Source organism: Hypanus sabinus, chromosome 2 (genome assembly GCF_030144855.1).
Source record: "Hypanus sabinus isolate sHypSab1 chromosome 2, sHypSab1.hap1, whole genome shotgun sequence".
NCBI lineage: Eukaryota > Metazoa > Chordata > Chondrichthyes > Myliobatiformes > Dasyatidae > Hypanus > Hypanus sabinus.
In genome coordinates this window covers 33444772-33464921 of record NC_082707.1, presented here as the reverse complement: position 1 = coordinate 33464921, position 20150 = coordinate 33444772, and the positions used below count along the sequence as shown (strand labels likewise).

The 20150-nt window shown below is 39.4% G+C and overlaps 1 protein-coding gene and 1 long non-coding RNA gene across 11 annotated transcripts in view; one reads left to right on the top strand and one right to left on the bottom strand.

The window, feature by feature from the left end:
- The window catches only part of mecom (MDS1 and EVI1 complex locus), a 768103-nt gene that overhangs the window by 273572 nt on the left and 474381 nt on the right, over window positions 1-20150 (bottom strand). The gene's annotated exons all lie outside the window — the stretch shown is intronic.
- LOC132377614 (uncharacterized) overlaps window positions 12900-20150 on the top strand; it is a 51611-nt gene continuing 44360 nt past the window's right edge. For all 4 annotated transcript variants that reach the window (XR_009506702.1, XR_009506701.1, XR_009506700.1 and 1 more), the window contains exon 1: window positions 12900-12953. This is a non-coding gene — a long non-coding RNA (uncharacterized LOC132377614). The remainder of the gene's footprint in view (window positions 12954-20150) is intronic.

The following is a 20150-nucleotide window of genomic DNA, read 5'->3' as shown; positions in this document are numbered from 1 at the left end:
GACGTGTGTCTGGAACTCAGTGTGTTTGTGCAGACTTTGACACTGATTAAAGCACAATTATTCCCACACAAGGAATTTTAGTTGTTATTCCTTGTGCAAGAAAGATCGGAGAACGCACCTAAGGGCAAGACAAGAAGAAGGTGGTTGAACAGAAGGAAGGGAAATGGCCACTTCCATCAAGGGTCTTCTGGGAGAATTCTCCTCTCTCTGTCTCAGTTGGTGACAGTGTCTGATGAGCCGGAAATTCATACTGGAGAAGGTCCACAAGAAATATGCCACATGTTCCAACTACATTTGCCAATGGACGTCAGGAGCTTGGTGGCTACGACCTTCCAGACAGTGAGCTCTACCCAGACGGCAGCTGGGAATACTTGCAGCATTTCCCCTGAGCACTACACCTGGTACACTACACCTGGAGGTTATACTCATTACTCAAGGAGAGCTGAAACCATGTCATTCTACCCTGTCACTATGGTAATGGAATGAGGCTTTGCCTAGACTGCAGCATTTTCAATAATGCAGTTGGGTTATTCCAAAAGTTCTTTGTGTCATCCTGGAGGTGTGTGTGCATGCTCAATATGGAGCTGGTGTGTGAACGTACAACGATAATGAGGCAACATTCGTGATAGATTCATTGGTGTCATAGACGCTTCCTATTCTGCACAATTCCAATGAGTCGCTTTAAGCAGCTATCCATTGTCCCATCAATCGATGTACACCTTAACAAACTAAAGGCATGGCTATGAATCCACAAAGACTTAAGTGCAAGTCTTCAGACTGTCTGGTGTATCTTTACATTGCACTAAACGTGCCATCATTATCCAACAAAAAACACTTCAAAGGAAACCAATTAGTTTCACCCATGTTCTTTCCCCAGAGCCCTACTATATGGATTAGGGATAGTAAGATGTGTGGATGCTATGTTGGCACCAGGAGCAAGGCAATACTTGTGGGCTGTCTCCAGCACAGCTTGGGTTGTGTTGGTTGTTGAAGCAAAACAATGCATTTCACTGTATGTTTCAATGTAGATATAACAAATAAAACCATTCTATCAATCTATCAGTTTTTCTATTTTCAAATATACACTCAGTGGCCACTTAATTAGGTAGAGCTGTACACTTGCTTGTTAATACAAATATCTAATCAGCCAGTCATGTGTCTGCAACTCAATGCATCAAAGCATGCACACATGGGCAAGAGGTTCAGGTGGTGCTCAAACCAAACATCAGAATGGGGATGAAATGTGATCTCAGTGAGTTTGACCATCTAATGACTGTCGGTGCCAGATGGGGTGGTTTGAGTATCTCAGAAACTGCTGATCTCCTGGACTTCAAAGCAGAAGGATTCTGAGCATTTAAAGAGAATGGTGTGATGAACAAAAAGCATCCAGTGAGTGGCAGATCTGCAGGTGAAAATGCTTTATTAATGAGAGAGGTCGGAGGAGAATGGCCAGACTGCTTCAAGTTGACAGGAAGGTGACAGCACTCAAATAAGCATGTATTACAGTAGCGGTGCGTAGAAAAGCATCACTGAATACACAACTCTTCAGACATGGAAATGGATGGCTTGTAACAGGAGAAGGCCTTCCCTGTACCTAATAAAATGGCCATTGAATGCATATCCACTTACACGCATTTTCATCTCTGTTGTTCCGGTTCTGGCTTTCACGAGTTCTATCTCAAAAATAAGGAACAGATGTTTAGTGTATTGGCATTGGTGCAATTTTGGCTGGCATCATTGGACAGCAGAATTTCAAGTTGGCTTGCTCCACTTGGCCTGGATTTCCAATGCAGCTCTAGTATGAACATGGTCTGGCATTCAGTATAGCATCACATGAGCTAGCTACTCCAAGAATATTACAGCATATTCTGTTGATAACAAGGATGAACCATCAAGCCAAGTATCCCTCGAGATATTCTGCCTTAAGACATTAAACGTGTAAAACTGATATTGAAAATAAGGTGATGGAAAAATAACAAATTTCCTTACTGGAAAGTCCATCTTTATTTACATTTCTGGTTTAGAGTTGTTAACTCAACTGGCACAACACACAATTTCACAGTCTGCTGATGTACTGAAGCATAATGAAAATGGGAATAAGGATGTGCCATCTCATCTAGCCTATCCTTTAAATCAGGGCTTCCCCTCCTGGGGCCCACAGACCCCCAATCAATGGCAGGGGTCTATGGCATAAGAACAGTTGGGTATCCCTGCTTTAGATTAATATCCAAACATGTATAAGTTTGTTTACCATTTCCCCTGCACCTGCCTACCCTATCCCCACCATCTGTAAGGAAATAAATTCCCATATTGACAAGAGCTGAAGGTAGGAGTAGGTTGGGTGAGATATTGCCACTCAAAGCAACCACCGGTTTACTTAACTATGACATAAATTTCACTTGCCAAGTGCAGGGTCATATCCAAAGCCCAAATAGTAAATGTGATTGGCTTCTCACTGCAGGTGTCGCGCCATGCTGTGAACGATGTATAGTATATTTCGTCCTTCACAAGTACAAAATACTTTTGCACGTTCAATGCTGCAGACATCACAGCTGAAACTTGCTTAAACTGTAACCGTTGAGGTCTGCTTCTTCATTAGGTTAAAGGGCATTAAAACTCACCGTTGTACAGAGTCTTTAAAGTACCCCTTTTTTTGGTATTATTTGGCTCCCAGCCAACATCTCCTCAACCTCTTGCCATTGGTATCCCCAAGGCTCCCGTGCATAGCTAGTGGTCCACTCCCCCAACTTCCTACCTGAACCCCTTGAACCCTGGTATTTTCTTTCACCAGTGGTGTATACAAAATCTCTGGCCCCAATCCTCCCTATCACGGTCTCCACATAACTTTATGAATGGTTTCATCCACAACCTTGCCCACTCTCCCTTGTGATTTATGAACTACCAGATATTCTCAGTAATCGGGAAAGCAGAGGAGGAAAGGTCTTGACACTTGGAAATTAACTCCAGGGAGTAGCCCGCAAAATTGGTGTAAACCCCTCCATTGGCAAACTCATCATGCTTTCCAGATCACAGATCAACTTTAGGTCAAGGTTCAACTTTATTTGTCATATACAGTACATATATGTATTAAGAAATTGCTGTGGTGTGTTGCAAAATAAACCGCAACATTCAACACTGCAGATAATTATAAATTAAAGTTAGAAATGCAGATATAGAACAAAATGTGCATAAATAAATATACCAGCATATATTTACAATGAAAACTATTATAAAAAAGTGATCTAAAGTGTTTTACTGTGACAGAGGTAATTGATAGAGGGGATGGGAGGGCTTACTAAAGTGGTTGATCAGCTTAACTCTCTGGAGGAAGAAACTTTTAACAAGACATGAAGTTTTTGTTTTAATAGCCCTATAGCGCTTTTCAGAACTGTGATTTTGGAATAGAAGTTTCCAGAGTGGGTAGTGTCTGCAATCATTTTTTTCTGACCGTTACTTTGCCCTGGAAACATACAAGTCCTGCAGTGATGGTGGACGGCAGCCAATGACTTCTTCTAGATGCTGCAGAAGACATCTATATTTGTCTACTTTCCTCTCCTTGTTTACCCTGTACCACTAATTGCACAGCAAGGAAAGATGGTCAGCCCAAACAGCTATCAATGTTAATCTGTAAGTGTTCACCAGAAAGTTTGAACAGTAGTTTCTGGACAACTATCAGATTTTTTCCGAATACCTTTGGGGAAATTCCGATGAGAGTTAATTGCTGCCTAACGGTCAGTGCAACAGATCCTGCATACGTGGCAACTGAATTTGATGAAACAGTAAATAAGTCAAAGGGAAGTTCCTGATCTGGATACTGCTCATCTTACTGCTTCAACCAGGGCTCACCAATAAAATCTAGTATCTTCTGGTCTTGTGTTTGCTGAAAATTCATGAGAGGAATTAACTGTGTATAATATATTTTCCCAATAAATTTATTTCCGTATGTTTCTATATTAGCCTGTGTTAAAAGAATTGGTAACATACCTCTCTTCACATAAGTCATTAAAATTTATGAAAGAATAGGCAGCAACTCTTGAGAGTTTTGGTAGTCATATTTGTACAAGATGATATCATTGATTTGAATTAAGAGAGAATAAAAACCAGGACCGAAATAACAGGCTGTCTCTTCAATATAGCCTATTCCATACAATGGTGCAGAGAAAATTACCCTTCTGAAATCAGAAGATATTATACCAGGCGTTGAGATAAGAGTATTTCTATTTTTAAAGATTCTGTAGTTATGCTTTGTAGTCTCACACAAAAGATTGCTCTAATAAAACCCTGGCATGGTGCCCCAGCTGTTGCTAGTTTGTGCAGTGCAGAACTGTTGCCCTATTTGAAATAAAATGTGCTGACCACTCACACACAATGACCTTTAAAACTGGACTAGCATATTCCACTTCCATTCAACCAGTTCACTTATGACCTGGGATGAGAGGGAAAATATCCTTTCACAAAGCTAACTTAACTGGCAGGAAATTTTGAATAAGTTTGGATTTTTAAAAATTTTGATGATGATTTCACTTTAAAATAGTAAAGGGGCTGAGATAAAACTCCACGGCAATTTTTGCCTGAGCTTGAGTATAATACAGACTCAGTAAGAAAAAGGCCTATCTGTTATCAATCTTCCAAGTGCTGGAGGAAATGGAGGATGCTGACCTGAAGCCCACTCCCTTGGGTCAGTGCATGCTGGGAAGGAAAACAGACCACAGAGCAGACAATTTTCAGCTTGGCTGCATTCACTTTCTCTACTAGGCCCCATGAAAACAAACTGACATAACAAAGGACACAAAATTAATGACCCGTAGTCTTTGTCAATTGACTTCTGGTACCAGCAGCCAATTCACCTTAATTTTTTTTTCACTTTTGTAAACTTTCAACATGTCCTCTGGCATCTGGTTGAGACTCTTGGCATTAAACTCTTCAAAGAGTCCAGTTGTTGCCTCTTTTTGTAATTTGTTAATCTAACTGTAATTATGCTTCTAAAACAACAAACAAACCAACAGTTTTGGATCAGCGTTAAGCTATTAGCTGAAACATTTAAGATACGAGTTAATTAAAATCACCTCCCCAGTGTAGTCTTGTATTTCATAGAGAGGACTAATCAATAACAACTGTCAAGATATTCTTTCAGCTTAAAGACTCACATGCAGAATATGGCTCAATACTTCAAGTCACATCAAAGGAAGATTTAATCAAATTCTCAAGTTGAATTGCGCATAGTAAAATAATTTCAAAACTCCAAACCTTAAACCAGTACATGCTCTTTAATTTGTTCTGCCTACAGGAGACGTCATCCTAAATTTCCTGGAATAAACCCACAAGTATCCAGTACTCTCTGGTGCAACATAGCAGAAAGAAAGAGAACCCAGAATTGAGAAGAATGTGAGTGAGAGACGGGTAAAGGGAGCAACTGTGTAACCTAAATGAGAAATAAATAAGAATGATTAATTAAAAAAAAAATAATAATAGAAAACAGTTCCAACACTTGGGGAATCAGTGTCAACATTTCTTAAGAAAATGGGATGTTGACAGAAATGGGGTCCTCTGACATTCTGGGTTATAGCAACAAGACTACATTGCCACAACACTGTCATATTGCTGCTAACTCAATCTGAAATAAGAATTTAATGAACTTGTTGATCCCTGAATTGAGGTTATATTCAAATAAGACACTATCTTATTTAGCGGGGAGCAATATTGAGGGACTACGGTATATAACTGCAACCAATTATTTGTCTGCTCATTCATTTATATACGAGTTCTAGATTCACTATCAAATCGTCTCAGATTGATATTTACTTGCATGGAGTTGCTGTGGGAAATGGACACTCATTATCTTAGTGAGCTGTGCACCTCTGGTAGAAAAAGTGCAATCTAAAAGCTGTTTGTGGACACAGCTGTGAAAATATATTGTATTGGACACATGGTAACTCTCCATCCTGGATTTTTACTAGGTACAGCAATTTTAAGTAACAGAGGAACAGAAAGTAAATATCTCAAAGCATTAATGCCAGGTTAGGCCATTGGAGCTTGTAAAGGCACAGAGAAGAAAGAAAACAATGCACTCTTCTTTTGAAAAAAATGCATTTTGATTTTAATAACATAGAAGTGCTTTCAATTACCTTTTACCATTCCTGATGGCTTCAAAGTCACATTTAGAAGTGCCAACCTTTCAAATGAAGATCCTCTGTTTCTAAACTCAGGCAGTACTTCGCCTTGTTTAGAGCCTCAGGATTTTACAGTTATGATCTTAAGAGATATTATTCCCATATTTCATAATATTATTTTAAACTTATCAGTGGAATAATTAAGTTACAAGCTGTATGCAAGGAAATGTTAAGATTCTTGTACAAGATAGCTAGAACATGTCTGAAAATTTCAAATTAATTCCTACGGAAATATTTAATTTTGAAATAAACAGCTTGTGCCAGATTGAACCTCCTGTAACTATTGTGACTATATAGTAGCTTTCAGTTTGTATAGAAATGATCTCATTGTATTGTTATGGGTACAAGCCATGGATTCAGAATCATTACTGAAAAGTGAATATTTACAATTAACAACAATGTCATTTAAACATAAAATAGTTTATGTTTACTTTTATTTTTCCTTTTGCTCAGAAGCTATAGCCTCTACAGGAAGCTAATCACCCTTTCAACTCATGATTTCATATCTTCAACTTCATGGCACTGATGACTAAAGTCCCAGTTGCTTATGAAGACGCCTGCTACATAGCATTGAATTGGCTCAGTTAGTTACTAGTAAGTAGTGGGTTCAAAGCTGATCTGTACAACTAAGTTCATAATCTATGTTGGCACTTAGGTGAAGTGGTGGAGGAACACTACATTGCCAGATCTGCCTTCTTTAGCTGTGGCATTAAGCTGAGATCCATTTATTAATTCAGATGAAGACTGAAAGTCAAAAGGCACACCCTGGAAAGAGCTCTCCTGGTTTCAGAGGACCATAACAATTCAGATTAGATTTAAAGATAACAATTCAGATTAGATTTGATACTTGTCAGGCGTATATCGAAACATACAGTGAAATGTATCAGTTGCGTCAAATCAAATCACCGAAGGTTGTTCTGGGCAGTTTGTAGATGTCACTGCTTTTCTGGTGCCAACATTCCATACCCAAAACTCGCTAACCCTATTGGTACATCTTTGGGATGTGGGAGGAAGTTGGAGCACCTGAAGGAAACCCATGCAGTCATGGGGAAAACAGATAAATTTCTTACAGGCAGTGGTGGGAATTGAACTTTGCTCAGTGATTGCTTGCGATGTATAGTGATGCACCAAGCACTATGCTACCATGTTGTCCACCACTACTCGTACCAACTTCTCACTCCAGTGTAATGGGAGATGTGCAACAGTCATTAGCCTACGTGGGCATACAAATTTCAAAAAGCTAATAAAATACCAAGCAGGCAGCGGAGAGGTTCAGCCCATAGAGCTGCTGCCCCAATATTCCAGAGAATCAGGTTTGATCCTGACCTCTGGTGCACCCTGTGTGTGGACTACACGTTCTCCCTTTGGACCACAGGGGGTGTTCCATTCTCCTCCCACATTCAAAGATGGTCGTTCATTTATTTGGCTGCTTTAAACCGTATCTAGCTTGTGGGTGAGTGGTAGAATTTGGGGGTCATTAATTAGAATAGGGGAGAATGAAATTAAATTTGCATGAGGTTAGTGTAAATGGATGCTTGATAGTCAAGGGGCTTCTTCTGGGGTGAATCAGTCTGCGATCATTGGCTTTAATTATGCGAGCCCTAAGCTATGGAATTCTCTCCCCAAACCAGACCTTTTTATCCCTCTCTCCTTTGCTTCTTTAATCCCTACCAAGCACTTGGCCATTTCCTATTTTATTTCTGACTGCTTTTCCTGTAAAGCTCTTTGAAATGGTTTGTTGTGTTAATATATCTTATTAATTGAGATTCTATTGATTGCATTACTACAGTACTGCAGCCTGTTGAGAACAGGACCATAGGATCGATACGAATAAAAAAAATTAAAATACGGTGGATTCCGGTTAATAACAACACATTGGGACCAATAGATTTTGGTCCAATTAGTGATCTTTCACGGAAATAGTTAAAAAGTTATAAAGAAAGAAAACTACCATTTAACTGAGCAACAAATTATGTACTTAAATAAAACACAGAACAAGTTAGAACACTCCAATACTACAGGTGGTTGTCCATCATATCCGATGATGACAGGAAAACAGTGCAGGAGAGTTTTTAAAGTGGAAAAGCAATGGCACAGGGGCAGTTCCGTTCTCTCAACCTCGGAAGTCCAGGTGCAGTGTGACAAGTACTGCCACTGTAACCCGGGAACTGGGAATTTCCCTAGTTGTAGTGGATGACCTTGACATGTTATTGTAGTGGATGGGCCTTGTCATGTTATTGTAGTGGATGGGCCTTGTCATGCCATTTTCTCTCTGCGTACCACTGCAGAACTGCCTTCCTAGCCATTGGATCTCATCCAGCCAGTCCACTGGAGCTGGCTTCAGATGCTAGGCCAGGTATGTCCCTATCTCACCGGGGTATGAGACCTGCTGGTTACCCTCACCTGGTTTAGCCCTCCTGTTGAAGTGGTGTACTGGTGTATGGCCACTGTCACATCAAAACAGCTATTTAGAGTCACAGGGGAGAACTGAGAGTCCGGTGGAGACCAAGAGTAATGTTCAAGATGATTGTTGATCTCTTCAAATTCTACTTGTTGAAGTAGTGAAGTCATTCCATTTTCTGTCCTGGCTTGAATTGTCCTACTGCTTCTTTCCCGCCAATATATCAGTGACAAAAATCACTGCTTTTTGAACATAAACACATGCAACTGTGGTGTACACAAGACTGATGCTAGTTAGAAAATGTTCAGGAATAGCCTCCTGCCCCAATTAAGCGGCATGGTGTCCCAGATAAATGAAGGGAATCCCAGATATTTTCTCAATTTGTTTTGTTCTTTAAGAATTGTCCCAAATAAGTGGCTGGCCCCAATTAACTGATGAGCCAATTAACCAGAATCCACGGTACTTATTATACTTAAAGAATATTAGAAAGATATTGGTTACCTGCAAATCTTTAAAAGGCTTCGTGTTAAGAATTAAAGCCAAAGATTTACTTTAACTGGTCTTTCAGATGTCAATGCTTCTCACAACAAGTCATACATCTTTATTTCTGTTGGTTTTATTAATTTCACTTGAGCAATGACAAGCTGTTCTTATTGTTCGAGCTAATCCGCTAGAGGAAATATGTTGGCACGCTGGCAAATATCCTTGGCTCCCCTAAATTGTTTGCAAATAGTTTCATTGTTCGTGTTTAAGTCTGTGGAAACAGCAGCAACTCACTTGAGGCTGCCCAGTGAGCCTACATCTGCCCACATGGCTCAAGCTGCCGTAAGCTCATCTATTATTGTCTGTTGCTATCTTCCACTTATTTCATGTAAGTGCATCGGGACATAAAAGCCATCTACTCTTATCATTAAATTGAGTTTTCCTTCCCCCTTTCCTTCTCCCCCCACCATGATACTCAATTATGTGTAATGAAGTATCACATAGGTTAATCATTATTGCAGATCAATCTGCATCGTTACATAGCACTGCCTCTCGTGATCACATTACATTGCCTTACAATCAAACCAGCACACCCTCTAAGGGGACAACAGAAGGGCGATAAAGAAATAATTACTTATGAAAGATGCTTTAGGATTAGTTTATAATTTTTCTTATTGATCTTTGGTTTAGGGCATGACCTTTATAGAAGAAGGCATACTTTCACTTAATGTGTTTTATGTTTTGAAAGTGGTTCATAAAAATCAATGATTTATCTTGTTTTCTTTTGGAAGCAGCCTGCTTTACAGTTTCCAAATCATATGGACTGCCTCCACTCCAAGAATTTATTCCAAAATAATATATATTTTTAAAATTAGAATTCAGCACACAGAGATTGTTCGGCTCCCTTTCATGACCCTTTTCATGTTGGAATGGGGAAGGCAGGGCTCTTTTCAAGGCAGGTTATTGAATTTCAGTGATCTGGTGATATAATCAATACACCTATATGCAGACCGGGCTTGAGCCTGCTTCCAGTTTACACGGGCAGATTACACCATGACGTGGTGCTATAGTGTAAAAGGAAAACAGTTCAAATCTTTTCTGAGATCTTTACTGGTAGATGGAAATAAAAGTCAGGAAAATATACCTTTGGTTACTTTACAGTTCCCAGGTTGAGGAATTCAATAGCGCGGCACATGTTTTTTTTATACAGTACATGCTTTAATAGAGATATAAAATGATGGCAGGATGTAATTTGGGTCCTTTTAAACATGCATGGTTTGACTTTGAACCATGTGCTTATGTGCCTGTCATTGACTTCTGCACGCGAGATACCGGGTATGAAGCAGTGACTTAGCTTGGCAGGAAATGCACTTTGGACTTTGACACTGAAACATTGTAGGCTGGAGGCATGAAGGAGCCTAGTGGGCTATGAACATGAAAGAAAGCCCTTCTAGAAGGAGGCACTGCTTGAGTGCCTCTTAAAGAGTAGGCCTTCTTTACATTGCTACAGGGGAATCTGCTGCAGATGATATTTGATGGACCGATTTCTGAACTATTTACAAGTGAGTCCTAAATTCTTCTCTCTAGGGATCCCCTCCCCACCACTCAATTCTCCGACCACCATCCCATCCCATTTGGGTTCTTCATGTTCCCCGACCGATTCGCTCATGTTTGCCGTGGCATTCTTATAATTAGGCCATGTCACGGTAGTCCAGTTTTTCCAGCAGTAAGTTCAATGAAAATCTTCCATTGACAATGGACCAACCATATCTGTACAACACTCAGGCTATAATGCAACCAACACACACCTGCTGCATTTATATGGGATTGTTGTCATGCAGAAGGTAGTGAATGTACAGCACTCAAAACTGCAGTCCTGTGATTTTGTATGGGCAGAAATCACTCCACAGTGGCTGTACATCAAGATATCATGGGGCTTCCACAGGCCGTCATTTTAATTTTAATTTTATGCATTTCGGCCTTCAGTCTATATCCCCAAGAAAATTCTCTTTTGTCTCTCTGGTCCAGTGAGGAAGGGCTTTGCCACATTGAACTCCATCTGCCACTCATTTGCTGAATTATTAAAACTATGTTCAATAAGACCACAAGACATAGTCCACTGACCCTTACAATAACCATATAGCCAACAATCACAGCACGGAAACAGGCCATCTCGGCCCTCCTAGTCCGTGCCGAACCCTTAATCTCACCTAGTCCCACCTACCTGCACTCAGCCCATAACCCTCCACTCCTTTCCTGTCCATATACCTATACAACTTCTGGCATTCATTCATTCTGTGTCCCCAAACTTGCTGCTTATCTGGAAAAGTTGGATGTTATAATATAAATTAATGATTATTCATTTTAAATAAATATCTAAGACTCCACTATAAATCTCAGGAGGGTCTGCTCATTACATCCTGTCATCCAAAAATTACCTCCTTTACCCCTGTCTCCTACCTTCCAATCTATTGTTCACCCACCTCACAAAGCTAGCTTCAGCCCCAAGCATTTTCATTTCTCAGATAGAATCTTATCATATGCCTGTTCATCAGCCATTACCCACCCATCAACCACAGTAAAGACTTCCAGGTAGGTCATTCTTAACTTCGCACGTTTCCATTTAGGTACTTACAGTCTATTTTTTCACTTGCCTGAGCACTTGGTCACTCTGTCTCCAGTTTGCATAACTTCAAAGGTTTTGAGAATGTAGGCACGCTCAGAATATGCTACTTTCATTATGAGGGACTGGAGTTCTGCTCTGCACACAGAATTATAGTTAGGGTCATAAACTAGGCACTGCTGAGCTGGAACTGATTCCGTGGCTACTGGTCTTAACCCAGTAACTACTAAATAATCAGTCTTTCAGGGGTCCTTGCAGAGCCATGCTCACGTAAACTGTGAGCAGTTATGGACAGACTCCGAATCACTTTGATGAAAGTGGTAATTGCACTGTCCATATATTTCCCATGCTCCTGGTCCTGATCACTGACAATACTCAACACCACCTTCCTTTAAAAATAGACTTACATTGTAGTGTTGTTTATCTGCAAAACATGTACTTTCCCATGTATGCAGGCACACTCTTTGACTGTTGATCATCAGCAGTGAAAACCTACTTGATTCTTCTCAGATTCACACATGTTTGATTGTTGTCCACTGTTTTGCAATAAGTATAAAAACAAACAGCAGTCACTGCAAGCAGTTACGTTACTAACTGAAATAAACTTTTAACATTTCAAAACATATACAAGGACTAGAGTGAGCATTAGGTTTGATTCTTCCTATGACATAAGTTCGTCTGGCATGTGCAAATCTGACTCTATCATTAATTGGAGTTAACCCCCCCCCCCCCGAAAGGATTCTGGAAACTGAGGGTCACTTTGGAGCCCCTTTGGAAATCTGAACAAACTCCTTTACCGAACTGTAAGAAGGAATATCAGTCATTTATTAATGGCCATGCATGCAATACCAGATACCAGCAGATGGCAGTTGTAGCCAGTTTCCAAAGATCTACATAATTGAAACCAGGACTCATTCTCAACGTGACTGCCATCCACATAAATGTAAACCCCATTATCTCTCAGGCAATAGATAACTAAATCACACTTTCATATCCAGGTGGGAGTTACTGATTTAATCAAAAAAAAGATTTCTGGCATTAAATCATCAACAAGGTCTTGCCACTAATCGTGAGGACATTTTGATTACATGCAAGAGAGCTTAGTGTATATGAGTGTCTACCTTAACTTCTTGCATGGATTATGATCACGCCATGTCAAATTAACATATACTGCCCCATACTTTAAAAAGTGCTAGGATTCAGTGACAAACTGCAGTTTCAAGGCTGCACCACATAAGTATGAGACATCATAATTCAACCTTCTGGCAAGTATCAGGTAAGTTTGGGTGTAACATGCACTCATAAGCACAAAGAACTCTCAACTTGAGACTCTAGAGTCAAATAGAGTTCATTATCTCTGCTTGTTTAATGTTTAACCAATACCAAACTTTTGTAAAGTGTTATCTAGAATACTATTTCTGCATAGGCCAGTATCTTTGTCTTCTTTTGACATAAGATATCTTTTGCTCTCAAATACTATTGAATAGCTGTTTGACAAGCCCTCCTGGAGTGACAGAGCAAACAAGTCAAAAGCATTCTTTGCAACTTTTATATCAGGCTTTTAAAAGACGGCAGTCTCCTTCCTCAACATGCTGGAGGTCAGAAATAAGTGAAAATGACAGGATGAACTAAACATTTCTGTAAGAAAGCCAATATACTTGTGCTGAGAGAAAAAAAACAAAGAACTAGCCAGAGAGAAGCTAGAAAGTAAGGAAAGGCAATGAACAAACCTGTTGCACAAAGCAAACAGATTCTTTTGACTGTTAAGTCTAAAACACTTGCTTCAAAGTGAATCACAACAGATTTATATACCCAGGGCCAATTTGTCAGCTACATTTCGGAATAGTTGCTGCCAATTTTGGAACATTACATAGGAATGTCTGTCTCAAGGAAAGCACTTTTGTGTTTTGCTTTGCTAACCTGGCAGCCATGTCCTTGCTGACACCAGTCAATGTTCGTTACTGATTGATTGGGATATAAAAACGCTGATTAGAATCACCAATCGATTCTCCGGCCCATCTTAATGGTCCAGGATTAAATTGGAGTCTGATGAGCAAGGTTTGTGTTTTATTTTACAAAATTTAAATTTAAATTCAGGTTGGCTCTGACAACTTCCTTGTTAAATTACCACTAAAATATCTTGCAAGTTTCCATTCCAAATGCAGCATTTGTATGGAGAACTGAGCAGCTTACCTAATTAATTTAGTTTGCCATCAATATAAATGTTGCGTTTGCTCTCAGCCCATCTAGAAACCACACTAAAATAATAATAACTGTAGCTGAACTGCCGAAGTATAAGGATATGGCTGGGAAAAGCAAAACCATGCCAGACCTGTGAAATAATCTATCAGTTCCCTGCCTGACCTCTGTGGCAGTAAAGCAACCCCCTAACACCAGGCATCCAATACACTGTCCCACTAACCTAAAGCCATTAGATTTCACCAGACCTTGGTGCCAGATGGTTTTGGAGTTATTGAACGCCTGTGGTATCACTCTGAAGGGGGTCACATGAAGGACACTAAAATATGAATAAAAGCATTTTTATTGGGAAGAACAAACAGATTTTTAGATTGATGAGATAGTTCTTGGGTGTGTTTCACAAGTTTTCAGTTATTAATTCTACAGGAAAATTGAAATATATCGCCCATTATTTGAATGCCTTTCTGTGATAATAGTAATTTTCTATTCTCTTTATAAACAATTATTGTTCTGTCAGTGTCCCTGACTCGCATAATATGAGTGACTAAATTTTATTTGTTTTGGCCTTCAGGTTATAGAGAAACTGGTGCATGTAAAATTTGCTGCACATTCACCTAAGTATCGTGAAAAAGTATCTCTGTCACTAACTGAAGAGAATGATTGCTTTTAACAAATTTCACAGCATATGCTGGTGATATTAGATCTGATCTAAATAGGCACTGCACCCTTGTTAAGATATCACACAGCAAAATTCTCGTACCACCTGATCAACATCACCACATCAGTCAAACAATGCACTGTATCACAAAACTTATCTCCTGTTAGAAATCTGCTTACTTCAAAGATAAATAACAAAATGTGACCAAATTAAAAGTGGAAGCTTTGGACAATGATTAAGCGTAACTGCAATGTTTAAACAGAAAATTCCAGAAACAATATTACTCTCAGAGGAGGAATGCTTTTGGAAAATATTATTCAAATGTTGAAGGGAAACATTTAAAAAAGGCCTCAAAATTCATGTCCAGTTAGAAAGACTTATTGAAGCACTTACATGCTGCACTTCATCTTCAATATTCATTCCATTGCTTTTGGATATTTAAAAGCACTTTGTAGTTGATAGCAGAGTTCTTGTGGCATTGCACATGGCTAGTCGGACAATATACTGTTTGATCTGACAGAATGTTTCTGACCACGTAGGATACAGTATAATGATGCCATTGTCATTCCTTTACAAATAGTACAATCTTGAAATTTAGTCTTTGTACAGCAGTTGTGGGTGTCAAATTCATTGAATGTCAATTTTTCTATGAAATCTCTAAATTATTGTCCTCAATTATTATTCAAAAGGTATTACTCTCAAAAATTAACATTCAGCATTTAGCTTTTAATTTGTATGCAGCCAAATATGGCAGTATGATTTTGAAAAGTAAGGTCCCCATGTCAATATTGACTCAACGATTTTAGCAGTACTGGTTAAGTAACATGAAGGGCCGCATGCACAATGGACATTCTCTCTTTTCCCTCTTCCACCGGACAAGAGAAGCAAAAGACTGAAAGCAAGTTCCACCAAGCTCAAGGACAGCTTCTACCCTTCCGTTATAAGGGCACTGAATGGCTCCCCAGTACAATAAGATGGACCAAGGTTAATACTTCAGATCATACAATTTTTATATATGCTTTGTTCATACAACCAACCATGTCTAGGGCTGTTATTATTTTATCTTCCTTCTACGATCTTCCTAGATGGACTCTTGACCTCACAATTTACCTTGTTGCGAACTGACAGCTTACTACTAACCTGCACTGCACTTTTACTGCAGCTGTTATACTTTATTCTGCAAACTATTATTGGTTTACCTCGATGCAATGTGTAATGATTTGATCTGTATGAACAGTAGGCAAGGCAAGCTTTTCACTGTGTCGTAGTGCATTTGACAATAATAAAACAGTAATATTCCAAGGAAACTCACACTTGCTAACAACAAGGATAGAAGCTCCCGAATGCCTCCCTGAGAGGAAAATCTGGCTATGGTTCAAACTCCCAAGCAGCACATCCAACTTGGAGCCTCTTTCATGCTTAATTCCTGCAGGAAGCCTTGAACATTTATGAGTTAAATTGTTTTCCTTGGCTTTATAAACAGCAGCTGAATTCCTGAATTTGATTAATGTTTTGCCAATCTAAAACCACGCATCAGCTATACAAATGATGAGGTTTCAAATGGGAGTGACTTTGTTGACATTGTCTCCTTGAAGTAATAATATTTCTTCACCCAGTAGAGAAGAAAGTTACAAGTTCACACCTGAGAGAGATCAACATGTCACACTGTGTACACAGATAAGCCCTTTAACTTTGCAACTCTGCAAAGTCATTATGATTCATAATCAACTATGGAGACAGTGGACTTTAAGATCAATAGATCAAATATTTGTCCTAACTATTAAGATATTTAAACTATTATGTTGAATGCTTGCCCTTCTGTGAGCAGATAGGTTCTTCTGACAGGAGTTGCCAAGGTTACAATAGGTATGTTCAACACATTGTGTATTTCTGCCATGCAATCAATCATATCTCCTGACAAATAATTTTCTGGAAGCAATTTTTTTTTCATTTATAATCTATATTAGCAAGGTGAAAGTGCAAATTACCTTAGAAAGTGTGATAGTGAATATCATGAAGAATCATAATGAGAGATCCTGACAAAATGGGGCTTGAATGTAACATAATTGGGGAAGTCCAGAACGAGGGGTCACAGTTTAAGGATAAAGGGGAAGCCTTTTAGGACCGAGATGAGGAAAAACTTCTTCACACAGAGAGAGGTGAATCTGTGGAATTCTCTGCCACAGTAAACAGTTGGGGCTGGTTCATTGGCTATATTTAAGAGGAAGTTAGATATGGCCCTTGTGGCTAAAGGGATCAGGGGGTATGGAGAGAAAGCAGGTACAGGGTTCTGAGTTGGATGATAAGCCATGATCATACTGAGTGGTGGTGCAGGCTCGAAGGGCTGAATGGCCTACTCCTGCACCTATTTTCTATGTTTCTATAATAAGCTAGATGTAACTGAATGATCTTAGGAATGCTGGATAATGTTAGGTGAAGGACTATTCTGTGTCATGGATGATGTTATAATGGATGACTTATAATCATGTATATAGCAAAGGTATGTGATCACATCAAACTTCCAGGTTAAAAATGCGTCCCTAAATTTTAGACAGCTTCTCTTTAAAGGTATCTTTTTTTAATCTGCATATACCTGTTGCAATTACTTCAGCCTTCTAACCCATGCTCTTGTAAGGCGCATGACAAATAATTATTAGATTCAAGGTTAAATATTCAAGATTGTTTAATGTCATTTCCAGTACACAAGTGAAAAGGAAAATGTAATAACTGTTACTCCTGATCTGATGTAGGACAAAAAAACACAATGAGATAAGGAACACAAGATTAATAAATCTCAATAAATATAACTATAACACACACACATAACTATATAACAAATGTGTGTAATATATATACACACACACATATAGATTGATTGTATGTACATACACTAGGTACAGGAGGGCCTGACATATGGTGACTCTGACAGGAAATGATAAAAAGTGGGAAACTATCAGAAAATATTAATGAAGGTAGTGTAATGTACCGTATATTATTGGTGCTTATATGAGACAATAGTGAAAGCAATGTACTGTATATGATCAAGAAGCCAACTGCTAAAAGAAATAGGAGTGGTCACAGCAACAGAATATTGTGCTGATGATTTGTTGGTCACCCGATACAGTTCTGCTTTCTGCAAGTTCCCAAAATGTGCCAACATACTAGTTCATGTCTAGAAAAAAAAGGGGGGAAATATCAGCAGGTAGATTGGGGAATGGCGGACATTAATGGAGAGAAGAAAGCCATTCTGTCCATTCCATTTCTTTGATCCAGCTTATCCCGTTGCCCCTCCCTTTTTCCATGAAACTTCAGATGTTTTTGTTTCAAGTATTTAATCGATTTTCCTTTGAAAAATTACCATTGATCTTGTTCCTCTACCCTTACTGGCACCACTTTTTGGATCGCAGTACCTCAATGAGTAAAGAATGTTGATCCTGAACCTTTTGCCAATCACTTTACACCGGCGTACTTTAGTTGCCAATTCCCCGATACAAGAATCCCTTCATGGTTATGAATAATTTTATCTTAGGTTTCTCAATCTTCTTACTCCAAGGCAAATAGACGTTTTCCAGTCTCCACAGAAATCGAATCTATTTATCTCTGGGTGACATTTTAATTAATTTCTTCTCCATCTAATCTAAGCATTTGATATACCTCAGAAAGTCTTAAATGACAGTACTTCAGCTGGAGTTGAGTTTTTTCTTTCCTCAGTGCACATTTTCACTATGGCTACTCTTATACCCCTCACCCCCAATAGCCCAGCTTGCTCCAGAACAAAAGGGTTGAAGCTAGCATTGATTGAATTCGTCCTATAAATCTCCCCTACATCATCCTAAAATTGTGAATCCAGACATAATACTCCATCTCAGACGTAATGAGTGTTTTAGAAGTTTTTAACAGGGATTCATTGCTTTTCATCTCAGAGACCCTATCCTGCACCCAGCACATATGTGAAATTAGAAAGAAGGCATGGTAGCCCCTCTACTTCCTTAGAAGATTCGACATGATATCTAAAACTTCAACAAACTTCGATAGATGTGTTGTGTAGAATATATGGATAGCTGCATCATAGCATGGTATGGGAACACCAATGCTCTTGAATGGAAAATCCTACAAAAGGTAGTGGATGTGGCCCAGCCCATCATGCGTAAGGCCTTCCCCACTATTGAGCATATCTACACAGAACACTGTCACGAGAAAGCAGCATTTATCATCAGGGACCCCTGCCATCCAGGTCATACTCTCTTCTCGCTGCTGCCATGAGAAAGAAGGTACAAGAGACTCAGAACTCACACCACCAGGTTCAGGAGCAGTTAATAATACCCCTCAGCCATTGGGCTCTTGGACCAGAGGGGATACCTTTACTTGCCCCATCACTGAATTCTTCCCAACTATGGATTCACTTTCAAGGACTCCATCTCATGTTCTCGATATTTATTGCTTATTTAATATTATGATTATTATGTTTTCTTTTGCATTTGCGCAGTTTGTTGTCATTTTCACACTGGTTGTCTGCCCTGTTGGATGTTGTCTTACATTGTCTCTATTATGGTTATTGGATTTCTTGAGTATGCCCAAAAGAAAACAAACCTCCAGGTTGTATATGATGATATATATGTAGTTTGATAATATATTTACTTTGAAATTTGTACTTTTTTGATGTGTGCCACTATTAAAAATGACATATCTTCCAGCTTTGATAATGTTTACACATTCACCCACCTCTCTCTATGCCTCTAGAATGTAAAGCTGAGGCTTTATAAGGCACAGGACAGACCACATTTGGAGCATTGTGGGTAGTTTTTGGCCCTTTACCTAAGAAAGGACGTGCTGGTACTGTGGAGGTTCTAGAGGAGGTACATGAGAATGATCCTGGGAATAAAAGGGTAAACATATGAGGAGCATTTGATAACTTGCCAAGAATTTAGAAGAATGGGGATCTCATTGAAACCTATTGAATATTGAAGGGGCTAAATAGAGTGGATGAGGAGAGGATGTGGGGGGGTCTAGGACCAGAGGGCACAGCATCAAAATAAAAGGACATCTATTTAGAACAGAGGTGAAGAGGAACTTCTTTAGTCTGAGGGTGGTGTATCTGTAGAATTCATTGCAACATATGCAAAATGCTGGAGACACTCAGCAGGTCGGGCAGCATCAATGAAAATGAATAAGCAGTTGAGGTTTCAGGCTGAGGCCCTTCTTCAGGACTGGAAAGGAAGGGGGAGGATGCCAGAATCTGGAATTCATTGCCTATGGAGGCCAAGCCATTGGATATATTTAAAGCAGAGGTTGATTGGGTCTTGATTAGTCAGGGCATTAAAGGTTACAGGGGAAATGTAAAAGAATGGGCTTAAGAGGGGGAGGGATAATAAACCAGCCACGATCAAATGGCGGAGCACTCAATGGGCCAAATAGCCTAATTCTGCTCCTGTTTTATGGTCTTCATCTCTCATCTCCTCCACCCACTTTATTTTCACAATATTGGGGCGAAGACAAGGAGAGGAACCAGACATCATATAGACAAAGAAGCCTCACAAGGGGCTGGCATGACTGGGTCTCTACAGCCCATCCATTTGATGGCAGCTTTTCATGATCAGCCTCTGCTCTGTTCTGCTC